Source organism: Giraffa tippelskirchi, chromosome 5 (genome assembly GCF_054371585.1).
Source record: "Giraffa tippelskirchi isolate mGirTip1 chromosome 5, T2T-mGirTip1v1.2.pri, whole genome shotgun sequence".
Lineage (NCBI taxonomy): Eukaryota > Metazoa > Chordata > Mammalia > Artiodactyla > Giraffidae > Giraffa > Giraffa tippelskirchi.
In genome coordinates, this window is record NC_137279.1 from 2,277,488 (window position 1) to 2,294,861 (window position 17,374).

The window sequence follows — 17,374 nt, forward strand, 5'->3', positions numbered from 1 at the left end:
AATTCTGTGATTCAGATTCTGAATGTGTACAGAGCGGTTTGGATGGGACCTTGGAAAATTCTGCTGATTCCTGTGGAAATACTTTTTTTTTTTTTTTTTGATGGCCTGTGATTATAGATTGTCTACAAAATGGAAATGGAAAAAACATGAGTGGGTTGGAGTCAGGGGCATCATTGTGTGCCCAAGCAATTTCCCCCAAATGTCTTGCAAGTCACGACTACAGTCCAGTGGATTTTGCTCTCTGTGGTTTTATTACATACTTTTGGGGGTAAAATGATACACCTTCAAATCTCTATATATTTCCTTATGTAAGCAGCTAAATACATGGACATGATCTGTTGGGTCCTAACAGATCTTTCTGGGAATGTGGGACGGGCTGAAGTCAGAGTGGGCCATGACCCAACTCCTGAGCAGGTGACACCTCCAAGAAGCAGGGTGGAGACCCAGAATCAGAGTCGCCGAGAGGGGGTGATAGAGGCAGGGAAGAGAGACTAGGACTCCTGTGCCAGGGGTCCCGACGGAGGGCCGGGGGTCATCTGTGCTGTGGTGCCTTCGCTAAAGGCCCAGGGCAGAGCCCTTGTGGTCTGAGTGGGGAGGGAAAGAATGGGAGGGGTTTCCTTGGTTTTAAAGCCGTAATCTGCTAACATCTGCTCAGTGAAACCTTTTCAGATTCCTTTGCAGATGCGGTCACTGCTGTGTTTGAGCTGCCAAAGCAGCTGTGCTTCTCCTAGGACACCTCGTGGTGGTCTGCTATCTTGGAGCGTAATCACGTGTGCTGCAGTCTTCATAGCCTCCTCACAGCCGGGGACTGCTTCACGCACAACAGGTGCATGAGAAATGTTTATTGACTTGAACAGATAAGTCCTAATTCAGATAGATTCCATGAAACAGGAATGCTAATAATACCCAGCATAGAGGGTGACTGTTGCAATAAAGTAAAATAATTGATATAAAGTGCTTTGCTCAGGGCTGCACACAAGGGCCCTTGTTTAATATTAACTGTCCTTATTATTATTGTGACCATTACTTGAATTGAAGCAATGCATCAGAATTTAAATAGTTTTGCCTACTGGTCTTTCGGCTTCTAATAATTATAATATGGACTCAAGTAAGTTTTGATGATTAAAATATGGTTTTTAAAAATTTTTTTTGGAGTATAGTTTATGTACAATGTTGTCTTAATTTCAGGTGTACAGCAAAGTGAATCAGTTATATATATATCCACTTTTTTTTTAGGTTCTTTTCCCATATAGACCATTACAGAGTTTTGAGTAGAGTTCTACAAAACAGAAATAGAGTCACAGATGTAGAAAATAAACTTATTGTTATCGGGGTTAAGGAGGAGTGGGGGAGGAATAAATTGGGAGATTGGGATCCACAAATACTCACTACTAAAATATGATATTTTAAATGTTCAGTGAAAACTGTGTTTGGAAACATTTCTTGTGCTCTGATCACTGATATTGACCTTGGAACCAGAGTTGGATTGATTAAATCAAACACCGTCGACTTTAAATATTTCAGGTCCACAGAGACCATATTTGGATCACAAAATGATGAAGAATACAAATTATTAGGACCAACTTGCATTTATCACTGAAGACTCCTATGGGAAGATCCTTGAACAACCCAAGTGACTCTCGTGAAGAAACCATGATGTTCACAAGAAATGAGATAATGAGGTTTCTTTAAAGGCCGGCAGTTGCTCAACACGCACGATGTGTCCGAAATCGTAGATGATGGTAAGGATGAGACAGCAGGGGCTTAGCTACAGCCTGATGGTCTTCTCAGACGTGGAATCCATGGCAACATCCCCATCTGTGGACCACTAATTTAGTGAGTCTGTTCCTTTGTGGTTTGGACATTATAAACTGTGGTATTTCAAGGGTCCCCACGACAGGGCAAGAAGTGACTTTTTCACCCTTTTGTTCTCTTTGTTGGTGTGACTTACGAAATAAGTGTCCTGAACATAGAAATGAATTATGGTGATACATACAGTGGTGCGGGCTTTCCCAGTGGCTTAGTGGTGAAGAATCCACCTGCAATGCAGAAGGTGCAGGTTCAATCCCTGGGTCAGGAAGATTCCCAGGAGGAGGAAATGGCAACCCACTCCAGTATTTTTGCTGGAGAATCCCATGGACAGAGGAGCCAGGTGGGCTGCAGTTCATAGGATCACCAAGAGCCGGACATGACTGAGAGACTGAGCGTGCATGCAGTGGTGCCCACTACTGGTGGGCATACAGTGGTGCCCACTACCGGTGACGTCATTACCTTGTAATCTGAGATGTCTTTTCACGTGTTTGCTCTCCCGTCAGAGCTGGACATGAAACCTGATGAAGGCAGGAATTGTGCTTTATTTTCCTGTGTGTCCCTGACTGTGTTAGTACGGGGGATCAGTGATTATAAATTCACTTTGATTTGAGTTTGGTGTGTTGTTTAGGCCAGTTTGATTTAGTAAAAAGCCAGGGGGAGAGTTTGGCAATTGTCTGACGGAGGCTGACAGGTGCTTGTTCGGAAAACTTTGCTTTAGTCATCAGGCCCTTGACTTTCCAATATGTACAGTATCTTTTTCAAAAATTCATGCTTTTCATCTATACTCTGTGTGTCATAAAAAGAGTGAACAAGACAGGCCACAGCTGGGAAAAGAGATTTGCAACACGTATAAGTGACAAATGATGAGTCCAGAATACCACACAGAGAATTTCAGTGAATCAACAGGAGAAAGTCTAATGAATGAAGGAGAAAAGTGGGGAGAGATTTGAGTTGTCATTTTGGGAAATGAAAACTACAAGGAAGATACCACTTTATTCCCACGAAGTGAAATTTATAAGAAATTATCTAACACTTGTGTAGGAAGGCATTATTTTATAGGCTTTACACAGAGTAGCTATTTAATTCTCTCAACAACCCTATAGGGAATGTTCTGTAATTATCTCCATTTACCAGATGAAATTAAAAGATGCTTGCTCCTTGGAAGAAAAGCTGTGATGAACCTAGACAGCATATTAAAAAGCAGAGACATTACTTGGCCGACAAAGGTCTGTCTAGTCAAAGCTATGGTTTTTCCAGTGGTCATGTATGGATGTGAGAATTGGACCATAAAGAAAGCTGTGCACTGAAAAAATGATGCTTTTGAATTGTGGTGTTGGAGAAGACTCTTGAGAGTCCCTTGGACTACAAGATCAAATCAGTCAGTCCTAAAGGAAAGAAGTCCTGAATATTCATTGGAAGGACTGATGCTGAAGCTGAAACTCCAATACTTTGGCCACCTGATGCAAAGAACCGACTCCTTGGAAAAGACCTTGATGCTGGGAAAGAGAAGGTAGGAGGTGAAGGGGACGACAGAGGATGAAATGGTTGGATGGCATCACAGACTCAATGGACATGAGTTTGAGTAAACTCCGGGAGTTGGTGATGGACAGGGAGGCCTGGCGTGCTGCAGTCCATGGGGTCGCAAAGAGTTGGACACGACTGAGTGACTGAACTGAACTGACTGACCAGATGAGGAAACAGAGACACAGAGTGGTTAGGGGAGTTTGCAAGGTCACACAGCAGAGAAGTGGCAGAGCCGGGGCTGACGGTCTGTGTCCTGGTCCCAGAGCCCCTGATCTTCCCTCTGCTCTATTCTCCCCCTGACAGTGTGGAGGCTGGCGAGGTGCACGTGATTCATGCTTACCTGGTTTGGGAGGCAGTTTGATGTGACCTAGTAAAGCTGACTGTGTGCAGACCACGTGACCTGGCAGTTCTTCCCATCTTCACTGCAGACTAACTCATCATTGCCTGTGTGGGCTCAGAGATTTGGAGTAAAAGATTCAGGGTAGCAGTGGTCACAAAAGAGAAGGAAAAACTTGGCAACAAGCCAGATGTCCATTCATCGCAGAAGAGGTGAGTAGATTGGAGTCTGTTCACGTTGTAGGCTTCTTCCTCTACAGCATTTACAACGTGGGTTAAATGATAGCTCTCATCTCTCGTCCCTCATGAGAAGCATCCTGACTGCAGCACTGCTTGCATACTCGGCCCTGAGTATACACCCACTCGTGTGGGTGTCCTGTGTGGGATGCACCCACTCCTACAACTATTCTGTTGTTCCTCATTGCTGCAAAGCAAGGTCCATTTTTTCTCGATGGTCATAGGGTCTCTGTTGCAACCACTCAGTTCTGCGTTACAGCCACAGGTGATATGGGGAACGAAGGGACAGGGCTGGGTGCCAATAAAGCTTTATTTATATGACAGCCTCTATTTAACTCATCTGTGGTCTGTAGTAGCAAAAGCCATGACCTACAAGCCCCTTCGTTTTCTGATCTCATTCTTCTGTATTTTGATTTCCCTAACACACCGTGAAGCTTTCCTTCCACACTTCCGTACAAACTCTTCTGCCTCAATGTTCCCCTCCGCTTTTGAACTTCTTCCAACAAAAAACCAACAAATCACCCAAAAAACAACACCAAAACAGAAAACAAAAACATCCTCAAACAAGAAGCAAAACAAAGCCTCACCTGTGAATTTTTCCCAGCTCTATTTCCAGGAAGAAAAAGGTATTTTTTTTCTTGTATTCCCATGGAACCCTTCCACATTTCTATTACAGCAGTTGCTACCAGGTTTTGTGACTCTTAACTATTTTTGCCTCTTTCTTATCACCTTCCAGGATGCATTAAATCCCCGAGGAGGAAAATTCGTCTCAATCATATTTGTGTTATCAGAGCTGGCGTGGTGGCTGACACAGTGCTGGAGTTTAATAAATGCTTAGAAACATGATGCAGAAAGCATGCTCTAGAATAGAGTGGGGAATGCAAATAATGTGAATTCTGTCTATCCACACCATGTCGTGAGCTTAACTCATGTTTAATCACTTTATTGTTTGAGTTGTTTTTCCTTTTTATGGCATCACATAAAGAGTTCATCTGGATTTTCAGTGCTTCACTCACTAAATTTTCAGGGTTCCACTTATGTAGACACAAGTGTCAAACATGGAGAGAATGTTATTTAAATTTTGTATATATATACATGCACTTATTTATTTGGCTGTGCTGGGTCTTAGTTGCAGAATCTTTATTTGCAGAATGAGAACACTTAGTTGTGGCATATGGGATCTAGCTCCCTGACCAGGCTTCAAACCTGGGTCCCCTCCACTGGGAGGGCAGAGTCTTAGCCCCTGGACCACCACGGGAGTCCTGAGAATGTTCTCTTTTTAAGAATCCAGAAATAACATAGAAAAGAAAAGATACGGATAATGGCCATCTCTATTTGGTTTTGCCACCCAACCGTCTATGCATACCACAGAGTAAAAAAACAGCTTCATCTTGCTGTTTCACTCTGTATATAAACAGAATCCTACCACGTTATGTGTGTGTGTGTGCTCAGTTGCATCCAACTCTTTGCGACTCCATGGCCTGTAGCCCGCCAGGCTCCTCTGTCCATGGAATTCTCCAGGCAAGAATACTGGTGTAGGTTGCCATTTCCTCCTCCAGGGGATCTTCCTGAGCCAGGGATCGAATCTGCATCTCTTGCATCTCCTTGCATTGGCAGGCATATGAATTGTGCCCTTTTCCCTTTCACTATTACGCTGTTGAGGTTCCTCCACAATTTAATCAGGCTGCTATTTTTCACTCATTTTAGTCTTTATTTTTAGAGCTTCCCAAGTGGCTCAGTGGTAAAGAACCCGCCTGCCAATGCAGGAGACACAGGAGATGTGGGTTCGATCCCTGGGTCAGGAAGATCCCCTGGAGGAGGGCATGGCAACCCACTCCAGTATTCTTGCCTGGAGAATCTCTTGAACAGAGGAGCCTGGTGGGCTACAGTCCATGGGGTCACAAAGAGTCAGACACGACCGAGTGAGTGGGCACGCACACACCACACCCTTATGGATCTGAGGCAGAGTTGGGACCTCTGATAACTTCTCAGATGGATGGATCAAAAGAAGCCAGAAGGCTCTAGAATTTTTTCTGGTTGCTGGTGATGCATGGGAGATCTGGACTCGAAGAAAAACATGAATTCTCCAGGGGGAGAGGATGAACTTGGATTAACAGATGGAGAACAGAACGCAGGGTGTGGGGCTGGGTCAAAGACCAGCCAGATTGGAGCCCAGCGTGCAGAGGGGGGCAGACTTCCTCCGGAGGCAGTGCATTGAGAGGTGCTGGGTGCACACCCAGGCAGCAGGCTGGGGAGGAAGCTGGGAGACAGAATGTGGGTGTGTGATGTACAGACCTGGAAGTGTTGCTCATCACTTTGGTCCACATTCCATTGTGTGAGCTCTGCTCTGTGACCTGGCCTGACCCTGGAAACATCAGAGTATCATTCTCGGCTTTTAGGGACATTTCATGGGGACAAGGGCTGAGGAAAATGTGCCATCAGCAAAAAGGCTTGCTTGGGAGGTCACAGGTAGCTGCTTGCTCTGTCTTTTGAGCTTCCTTCAAAGAAGAAAAGCTCCTCCAAGACCATGCCAGCAAATACTTGCTTATCAGTTGCTTGAACTAGCAGCTTGGCTTTGACCTAATACTGCCCCTTCAGCCCCGATCCATAGCAGTGTGGAAATGGCTTCTCTCTCCACCACATGCAAACAGAGGCATGAATGCTGGGTCTCATTCCTGTTGGGAAATAGCCAAAGTTATTGTGACAGGACTGTATTTTGAGCAATGTTGGCTATTTGTTTTTTGGAGCACAAAGCAAGCAATAAATCTGTCACCCTGAAAAATCAGGTTGTGACCTAGAGGAGAGAGCAAATTGTGACTTTAGGTAAAAAAGAGTGACCTACCGGGTAGGATAATTTATCATGATAACAAAATTGCTGGAGCTCTCCTGACGGACCAGGAAGAAGGGCTGCAGTAAGCAAATTCAGGAGATGCAAGCGTCCGAGTATTTGTAACTGATCAATATTTCCAGGGTTCCCAAGCAGCCAAAAAGCTGCCAGCATTCGGAGGAAGTACACTGCTCACCTGATTTGTATTAAAGGGAAAACTGAGAGCTCTAATTATTCTCTTCAAAAGAATGTCACTGCTCAACTGTAGGTCTCTTTGTAGGAGGAAAATAAATACTCTTCGGGGGATTGAAGTGATGATGCTTGATTTGGGGAGGGTGAGGGGGGGAGGAAGGAGGAAGCAGGAGCTGATGTGTCTGTGACCTGGAAGAGCTTGCGGAAACTGACCAGGGGAGAGCAATGTCCTTCACTCGCTCCTGTGTTCAAACTGGTCCTCCTGGAGTGGGAACCAAGAGAGCGTATCACCTCGGGAATTACTGAGGGAAAGGCTTACGCGACACCAGAGGTTATTTATTTATTCATTTTTTGAAGGTTTCTTTTGTTTGTTTTTTGGTTTTTTTAAGTCTTTACTGGATTTGTTACAATACTGCTTCTGTTTTATGGTTTGGTTTTTTTGGCCACTAGGCATGTGGGCCAACCAGGGATCGAACCTGCAACCCCTGCTGGCAGCTGCCATCTTAACACTGGCCCACCCGGGGAGCCCCCCACCAGAGGTTATGTACATTCTCTCTTTCCACTTACATTGGGCGTCTCTCGTTTGCCCCTTTCGATCCTCTTTCCCTGCTGCCATGTCCTGCTCGGTGACTTTTGGGAGGTGGCCTGCCCCTTCCCCCTCCCCTCCATGTTGGTGGGGTTCAGTCAATACTACCTGCTGGGGACCCCCCTCTCCCTGTAGGTGGCTTATGTCCCTCCTCTGAAGTCACAGCTCCCGGAGGGAGCTCTTTTTGGCAGAGCCATTTTTATCCCTGGTTTGCGGCGACCTCTCCTTTCCCTTGACACTTCTGTCGCAGGGGCGAGGGGCGTGCCCGGCGTTCCCAGCCTGGCATGTCCCCGCTCTCCGCCCACGGCTCTGTGGACTCAGCCTCCTCAGTCGCTGTGTGCCGTTTCCTGTCCCCTCCATCGCTCCACAGACCCCCTTCCCCAGACCTGAACCTCATCCTGGCTTTTCAGGGACTCCAGTTCAGTTCAGTTCAGTTCAGTTCAGTCGCTCAGTTGTGTCCGACTCCTTGCGACCCCATGGACTGCAGCACGCCAGGCCTCCCTGTCCATCACCAACTCCCGGAGTCTACTCAAACTCATGTCCATTGAGTTGGGGATGCCATCCAACCATCTCATCCTCTGCCGTCCCCTTCTCCTCCCGCCTTCAATCTTTCCCAGCATCAGGGTCTTTTCAGGGACTCCAGCGGGCCTTAAACGGGGGTGAAGAATGCAGAGTTTACATGACGCGGCTCAGGGTTGCAAATCACATGATACATCCGAGCTTAGGATGTTATCAAACTCGGGTCCTTATCTCTCCATTCCGCTGAAATGTACAGCTGCGATGAGCCCGGCCTTATGTCATCATCGCTTCTCCGTAAAGTTGAAGGCTAGATAAAGCGCTCCATCCCTGAGCTTGAACACCCATGATCTCAGCCACAGTGACCACAAGGCTCTCGGTATTTGCACTTCTGTGGCCCACGGACACAGCTGTGCCCCCGTGGACTTGACAGGCTCATCCCATTTCTCAGAAGAGAGTCAATGGCAGAGAGTTCATGTCCGGCAAAGGCGTCATTGCTTTCATTAGCTCTCCGTGCTCTCCTGCTGGCCAGTGCACTGAGAGGTATTACGGAATAATCCATACTTGTCAGAGAGATAAATGTGCCCCAGCTCCAGACAGCTTTGATTCTACCTATTGCACCTTCTTATTTAGGATATTCTGGAAGGGGTTAGGCAGATTCCTTCTGTAGGGGCCTGGCTGCAGTGTGGTGTTGATTTACGTCCAGTACACTCCAGGGTTCTTGCCCGGAGAATCCCATGGACAGAGGAGCCTGGCGGGCTACAGTCCGCAGGGTCACAAAGAGTCGGACACGACTGAGCGACCCAGCACGGACGCACATAGGAGCAAAGCGGTACCATCTAATTTCCTTGTGCCCGAGGCCCCTGATGAAGTGCGTTAATGATGCTGAATGACTCACAGATGCCTGCTGCTTTGCAGGCTGAGGCAGGTGTTCAGGGAGCAAAGGACTTATTTACTACTACTTCTGATTTTATTATTGACCTTAGATAGGTTAAATATTTTTGTGGATGTTTTCCCACTCATGTATGTCAGCGCATGAATTGTGTCCTGAATGTCTTATTTATTTTAAAATTAACTTTATTAATCTTTCCAAAGAATTGACTTTTGCCTTTGCTGATTTTTGGCTGCACCGTGTGACTTGCAGGATCTTCGTTTCCCAACCAGCAGGGATGGAACCCGTGTTCCCTGCATTGGGAGGGCAGGGTCTTAACCGGGACCGCCGGCAAAGTCCCCCGGTGTCTTTTTTTAAAAAAAACATCACGGTCAAAACTATTGAAGAGCATCTTGTAACATATTTGGTTATTAAATCTCTATTAGTTAAAATAAATTATAATACAAGCGTAGAAGCACTAACAGAGTATTAAAGAAGTAAAATAAGCAGAATGGATCCAATTGAGATTAGTGTTCATAAAGCAGAACAGTCGGCGTCGATCACACAAACATTTTCAGTTGTCTTTAGACTTTAGTATTATTCATAAAAAGAGAAAAGAGAAGAAGATGGATATTTGTGTCAGGCCCTGAACTAAGAACGTTATGTATCTTATCTCATTTAGCTATTTAAGTTAAATTTACTTCAATAGCGAAGTCACAGAAACACCCTAAATGTCTGTCAAGAGGTGAGTGGATATAGATATGGTCCATACATACAAGAGGCTTCCCAGGTGGTGCTGGTGGTAAAGAACCTGCCTGCCAATGTCAGACACACAAGATACCTGGGTTTGATCCCTGGGTTATGGAGATCCCTGGAGGAGGGCATGGCAACCCCCTCCAGCATTCTTGCCTATAGAATCCCATGGACAGGGGAGCCTGGTGGGCTACAGTCCATAGGGTCGCAAAGAGTCGGACATGATTGAGTGTCTAACACTTCACTTCTTTATTTTTCATGACCAAATTCCATTTTTTGTTTGCCTTTCAGCTATGAATCAAAATATAAGCATTTTGTGCCAGAGTTAATACTTAAAATATGTACTGTTTAAAATTTTTATATCGCTGACTGTCAGTCTTTCTGCTTTGGCTCCTTTTATTAATATTATGCTTGAACAGACCTCTTTCACTAGAAGATGACATAGTTTTTTGTCTACTTTTTATGACAGAGCTCTTTCTTTAACAAAAGATTAAATTTTTAACTGGGTGGAGTGTATCTGAAGGCACGATGTCAGGTAGTGACACCTTGGTTCTCCATATAATACCTACTTTTCCTAAGAGACCTCATCGAATGCTCCATCTCTTCCCCAAAGACTTAACATGCCACTTTTATTCTCTATTTTGTGTGTATTTCAGGCTTCTTTGAGGTTTAATTTTGGTCTGTTGCTCTGCCGTTTTGGTGGCACATGAGGGTTCACCCTTGAACAATGCAGAGCGTTAGGGGCGCCAGCCCTTCCTCGAATTCAACCGGCCACGCCCCACGGGGTCCTGTAGTGTTTGTTTACTATTGAAAAAAATCTGGATATAAGTGAACCTGTGCAAGTGCAAACCCATGTGTTGCTCTGTTCAAGGATCAACTGTATTTCAGCACAATAGTGACTTGATAAAGCATTTAAATATATATTTATATGTGGGTGTATTTAATGTATGGCTGTGTCCATTATCTATTGTGCAGTTATGCTGTATATGTGAGCGCCTGCTCAGTCGCACAGTCGTGTCCTCCTCTTTGCGACTCCATGGACTGTAGCCCTCCAGGCTCCTCTGTCTATGGAATTCTCCAGGCAAGAATAGTTGAGTGGGTTGCCATTTCCTCCTCCAGGGGATCTTCCTGAGCCAGGGATCAAACTGGTATCTCTGGCATCTCCTGCACTGGCTGGTGGATTTTCTTCACCACTGACTCACCTGGGTAGCCCCTATACTATATAACAACCATCCAAAATGCAAGGGCTTAGGACTTCCCTGCAGTGGTTGAGATTCTGTGCTTCCACTGCAGGCGGCATGGGTTCAATCCCAAGTCAGGGAACAAAGATCCTGCATGAGGGGCCAAAAAAAAAAAAAAGAACCCTCCCACCCAAGAAAAAACCCCAAATGCAAGGGCTTAAAATAGCCCTTTTAAACAGGGTTTCAAGAAGCATTTAAACCTTAATACTCTAAGGCATTTATTATATGTAACTAATTAACTATGTTCCATAGGGGAAGATTAGAAAAATAGTCACTCAAATATTTTTTCTATAGGGCTTAATTTTCTCATGGAGACTCCATTGAGAAAGGGTGGCTGAAAACAATACACATTTATTTAGCTCATGAATCTGCAGCTTGATTTAGGTCAGGCTAAGTTGGTTTTAGCTGGTCTCATTCTTAGCCTGGTGGTTTGCCGGCTGTGGGCTGAGGAGCTGCATGTAACCCGACTGCATACGTTTTATCCTCCAGGTACCAGCCCAGATGTTCCTACTGCAAGGGGCAGAGGGCAGGACAGGAAGCAGATACAGTGTTTTCAAATCTCTGTTTGTTGCAAGCTTGTTAACATCTCATTGGCCAAAACAAGTCACATGACTGAACTCAGCCCTGAGGGTCTGGGAACTCAACTCTACCTTTTGATGGAAGAGACCGCAGAGGCACCTTCCACAGAAGGTGCAGGCAGGGAGGGGTAGAGAAATTGGGACCATTAAGGTAATTAATGTACCGCCACAATAGTCTCCTGTTGTTACTCTTCTTTAAGGCTTTTTACTGACTCTTCCTGAAAACTTGTTATGTTTTGGAATCATTTTGTCAAGATAAAAAATTTCCCAGTGGAATCTGCACCACCAGAAAGTATAAATTGACTACTGAGCTTGATGCTTTTAGGTGTTCATGCCATTTGGTCTTTTCAATAAATGAAAGTAGCTGTTACCACTCCCATTTTACAGGTAGTGACGCTGAGGCTCAGGCAGATTAAATGCAGTTGTCTTTTGGTATCTTCAGTATTCTTGTCTTCAGAAACCCATGAACAATATGAAGACTCTTGAGAGTCCTTTGGACTACAAGGAGATCAAACCAGTCAATCCTAAAGGAAATCAGTCCTGAATATTCATTCGAAGAACTGATGCTGAAGCTGAAGCTCCAATATTTCGGCAACTTGATGCAAAGAATGGACTCATTAGAAAAGACCCTGATGCTAGAAAAGATTGAAGGCAGGAGGAGAAGGGGATGACAGAGGATGAGATGGTTGGATGGCATCACCGACTCGATGGACATGAATTTGAGCAAGCTGTGTGAGTTGGTGATGGACAGGGAGGCCTGGCGTGCTGCAGTCCATGGGGTTGCAGAGAGTCAACGACTGAGAGACTAAACTGAACTGAGATTAGTTATAATACCTAATACAATGTAAATGCTATGGAAATAGATGTAAATAGATGCCCACAGGTGGCAAATTCAAGTTTTGCTTTGGGGAACTTTCCAGAAATTTTTTTTTCCTGAATATTTTCCATGTGGATACTGAAGACCATGGACACATAGTTAAATACTGTAACTGATCAGCAAGGACGGTAGGAGCTTGGGCTCCAATTTAGGGTTCCTGGTAGAAGTCCTCCCCTTCCACTGGTCCACGGCTGCTTCCTTTGATAACTGCTTGAGGCTCAAGCAGGACAATGTCCATGAATGGGCCTGGAGAGTTAATGTGAGCTAAGACTCAGTGATGCTGAAGTCCCCACATGTTTCTATAAATACAGGCATGTCTCATTTTATTGTGCTTTGCTTTATTTTGCTTTTTACAAATTAAAAGTTTGTGGCAACTCTGCATTGAGGAAGTATATCTGTGCTATTTTTTCCAACAGCATTCGTTTGTTTCGTGTCTCTGTTATACTTTGGTAATTTTCACAGAATTTGACATTTTCATTATTATTATATTTGCCATGCTGATCTGTAATCAGTAATGGTAAAGAACCCGCCTGCCAATGCTGGAGACTTAAAGAGACACGGGTTTGATCCCTGGGTTGGGAAGATCCCCTGGAGGAGGGCATGGCAGCCCACTCCAGGATGCTTGCCTGGAGAATCCCATGGACAGAGGAGCCTGGCGAGTAACAGTCCATGGGGTCTCAAAGAATTGGACATGACTGAAGCGACTTAGCATACACAATCTTTGATGTTATTATTGCAAAATGATTATGACTCACTGAAAGCTCAGGTGATGTTTAGCATATTTTTAGCAATAAAGTATGTTTAAATTGAAGTATGTACATCTTTTTTAAACAATGTAATGCTATGGCACATGTAACAGACTACAGCATAGCATAAACATAACTTTTTATTTTTTTTAAGTTTTTTTTTTTGGAAGTGGTTCATTTTTAAAGTCTTTATTGGATTTGTTACAATATGGCTTCTGTTTTATGTTTTTCTTTTTTGGTCTCAAGCAAGTGTGATCTTAGTTCCCCAACCAGGGATCGAACCCCTGAATTGAAAGATGAAGTCTTTGTCCCTGGACCACCAGCATGTTAGTCGCTCAGTCTTGTCTGACTCTTGCGACCCAAGGACTGTAGCCCGCCAGGCTCCTCTGTCCATGGGATTCTCCAGGCAAGAATACTGGAGTGGGTTGCCATGTCCTCCTCCAGGGGATCTTCCTGACCCAGGGATTGAACCCACATCTCCTGCATCAGCAGGTGGATTTTTTACCACTGTGCCACCTGGGAAGCCCCTGAACCACCAGGGAAGTCCCTAAACATAATTATTATGTGTAATGGGAAACTAAAAAATTCCTATAACTTGCTTTACTGTGGGTGGTGATCTGGAACCAAACCCTCAATATGGCCAAGGAATGCCTTGTAAAGCTCATGAAATTTTTAATTTGCAGGAGAATCTTTTATATCCCCTTCCTGTTTCAGGCATTAGTTTCTGTGTACACAATGTCGATTATATAAATTGCATTACCTATATAATTGACAGAAGGAGGTAAATAATCACAAGAAGTGTAGTTGACATTTATTATGGAGGCACTAACTTTTATAGCTCTATTGTGTTATAATCCATTCAATTTTCTGGCAGTTTGGAAGAACAACTATTTATAAGGGGATTAGCTGTGTCTTCAGGCTGCCAAAATTTTCCCTTAGGAAGCTTTGATTGGGGTTCAGAAATGATGTAAAAGACCTGAGGGCAAGTGGCAGGGTCTGGTGGCAGTGCTGCCAGGGTTGATGTCAGATGCTGACATATTTCATTTTGTCATTTTGGGAAACTATGCTTAATAAGTTTAAGCATAGTTTGAAAAGTGAAATATTCATGTTCATTTTGATTAACATGTGTTTTTTTTTTTTTCCTAGAAATTCTGGAGGCAAGCAACAGTAGAAAAAGCAGCAAGAAAAAATATTTTTAATGAGAGCCAAACCACTTTGCATCTGAAAACCAGTCATATAGCTGGGAGTCCTAATGCTTTGGGTGGTCCCATCAATTCAGATCATGAGTTGACCCCACATGGAAGTGGCTGAAGGTGGGAAGGGGTCGTTAAATTCCAGGAGCCCTGGTCTCTCTGACTGCCTGGTGGCTGAGCACGAGGGTTTGCATTGGGTTATTCATACCAGCTTGTGAATCATGAGCACATGAATTTCCTCTGAGTTTGTTCATCTCCTTGATCATTGTGGAGCTGCCATGCCACCAACCCAACAGTATCGTAGATTCCTGAAGGTCCCCGGAAACATCCCTGAGAACGTGCTGCTGATGAGAAGTGCAACTCAATCGCTTTCTCTTCTTTGCTTCGACGGCAGGACTTGCTGGAGCAACACTTGGAAACTCCTAAATGTCCATCGAGGAATAACTACATGAGAACAGTGCTGAACATCTAGAGAGAGGAGATTGTAAGAAGTTGTCTGCTCATGGTATGAATATAAGAGGGGTTGTAAAGACCGGAGATAACACATATTAAAGTGTCTGGTCCACAGTGGGCACCCCAAGCATATTAGCTGTTATTCCTACAATCAAGGTGTGGACTGCATTTGCTTCCTTCTGAATGGAAGGAGGGGATTGGGCTAGATCAGTGGGGTCCACATACGACTGATCATCAGAATTTTGGGAGGAGCTTCCTAAATTCCCAGATTTCCTGGTTGTAGCACTGGCGATTCTTAGTCAATGGGCATTTTATTTTATTTATTTATTTAAATTATTTTTTACTGAAGGATAATTGCTTTACAGAATTTTGCTGTTTTCTGTCAAACTATTTTATTTATTTTTAAATAAAGCTGCGTGGCTCATTCTGTTGGTCAGCTAGAAGCCACTAGAGGAGGAGATTTCTAAATTCCTTCTTGTCTGCACCATCCAGAGTTCGCATTTGGAACATGGAGAAGATTCCTTCCTCAGTATTTATTGCTTGAGCTTCTGCAAATCTGCGTTAACCAAGGTCACCGGGTACGGTGCCCGTCTCAAGGGTGAGAACTTGAAACCTGTTTGGAAACACAGACGGGGGCCTGACTGAGGAAAAGGAACAGTGTCATTTTTCCTCTTTGTTGTTGTTTGATCACCAAGCCGTGTCCAGCCCTTGGCGACCCCATGGACTGCAGCACACCAGGCTTCCCTGTCCTTCACTGTCTCCTGGAATTGCTCAAACTCGTGTCCACTGAGTTGATGATGCCATCCAACCATCTCATCCTCTGTCGTCCCCTTTTCCTGCCTTCAATCTTTCCCAACATCAGAGTCTTTTGCAATGAGGCAGTTCTTCACATCAGGTGGCCAGAGTATTGGAGCTTCAACTTCAGCATCAGTCCTTCCAATGAATATTCAGGGATGATTTCTCTGAAGCAGAATCAAACCAAGAACCTGCTGACTTTCTAGTGGTCACGTCAAGGCACCATGATCTTGTTGGAGCTGGTTGTTTGCAGGGCACAGTGGCTTAAGCGGCTGAGCTGCTTTCATGGCAACACCCAGACTGCAGGGTCCATGACCTGGGGTGCCTGGGGACACACCTCAGTCCTTAGCCTTGTCCAAATTTCAGGTCTTCATTTCCAAGTGTATCTGTGGTATGAACAGGAAGAAGGGAATGTCAAAAAAGTATCTGCTGTCACAATTTTCTTTGGCTACGTACAGCACTTTACGCCCCTTTGGGGTCACATTCCTAGATGTGTACCCTGTTGCCCCATGCATTTTACTCCTAGGCAAGAACGTCATTCAGAGCACAGGTAACTGCGAATAATTTGTTCATGAATCCTTATATACAGTCAGTATCTGTATGAATGTGTTCATGTGTGTATCAATATATCCACTTGAAAAAAATCCACCAATTATTTGTAAGTGACTCCTCGACACTTATGGAGCTCCCCTGGTGGCTCAGTTGGTAAGGAATCCGCCTGCAATGCAGGAGACCTGGATTTCACCCCTGGGTTGGGAAGATCCCCTGGAGCAGGGCATGGCAACCCACTGCAGTATTCTTGCCTGGAGAATCTCATGGACAGAGGAGCCTGGTGGGCTACAGTCCACGGGGTCGCAGAGTCGGACACGACTGAGCGCCTAAGCACAAGCCCTCGAGACGTGCCGCATGACTGAACGAGATACCCCTTTGTGGCCAGACTTCGCTGTGGAGAGCCACCAATGCCGAGATTTCCGATGCCGGAGAGAGGTGCCCATTTTGGCTCTGTCACCACCCTCTGTTGGAAGCAGGACCGTAGGACTCTCTCTGCTCTTGGACGAGAGATGTCTGCTTCAGCTCTACTCTGAGTTACACTGGGCAGCCCCTGGCGAGGACAGTTCTCTGTAATCCTACCAGCAGAAGAGCGGTTTGCAGAAGACATGTGGGTTTTGAGAAAGCTGACGTATTTAGCACAGGGTAATTTAGGAATTGTCCATTTTTCTGAGTATTCATTTGCCAACATCTTGAACTGAACTGAACCAGGGACCCAAACCAGAGGCTGGTGAACCAATTTCAGTTTCTGAAACAATAAACGAACTGGTTAACCACAAACCAATGGAGAACTATTTCAGATTTAACCTCCTCGACCTGTTTCAACCAGAATTGGTTGTGAGTACTTTTTTTTTTCCTTCTAAAAACCACAGAACCATAACAGCAAAATGTTTTCAAATCAGAGCTAAATTGAATTTGGTTTGAGCTCCTGACTTCAACTTTGATAGATGAAATGCTTTAACATTCTGCATGCTTAGTGTTGATGATAATTTGGTAGAACTTTGTGGTTGAAGATCAGAGAAATGTTGCCCAAGTTTGGAAATAGCATTTCAAATATATTGTCTTTATCATTAAGTTGAAAAAGCCTGTCGTAGACTGTATTTACTGAGGATTCACTGAAGGTGAAATCAGGAGTCGGAGAAAGAGGGACATGCTGCCTGGACAACCTCTTTAGGTGTTTGTTGCATTTGCATTGGTCACTGAGCCAAGTGGCCAACATTTATATAAAGTGTTTTTTTGCATGTTATTCACCAAAGAAAGAAATTGTAGACCCACCCTCTTGTTCACA

At 44.6% G+C, this 17,374-nt stretch overlaps 1 long non-coding RNA gene across 1 annotated transcript in view; it reads left to right on the forward strand.

Moving 5' to 3' along the window:
• The window catches only part of LOC145506728 (uncharacterized), a 49,203-nt gene extending 34,619 nt beyond the window's left edge, over positions 1-14,584 (forward strand). Inside the window, exons 2-5 of the long non-coding RNA XR_014054221.1 lie at positions 670-826; positions 1,525-3,322; positions 3,640-3,885; positions 14,243-14,584. This is a non-coding gene — a long non-coding RNA (uncharacterized LOC145506728). The remainder of the gene's footprint in view (positions 1-669; positions 827-1,524; positions 3,323-3,639; positions 3,886-14,242) is intronic.
• Positions 14,585-17,374: the final 2,790 nt, after the last annotated feature.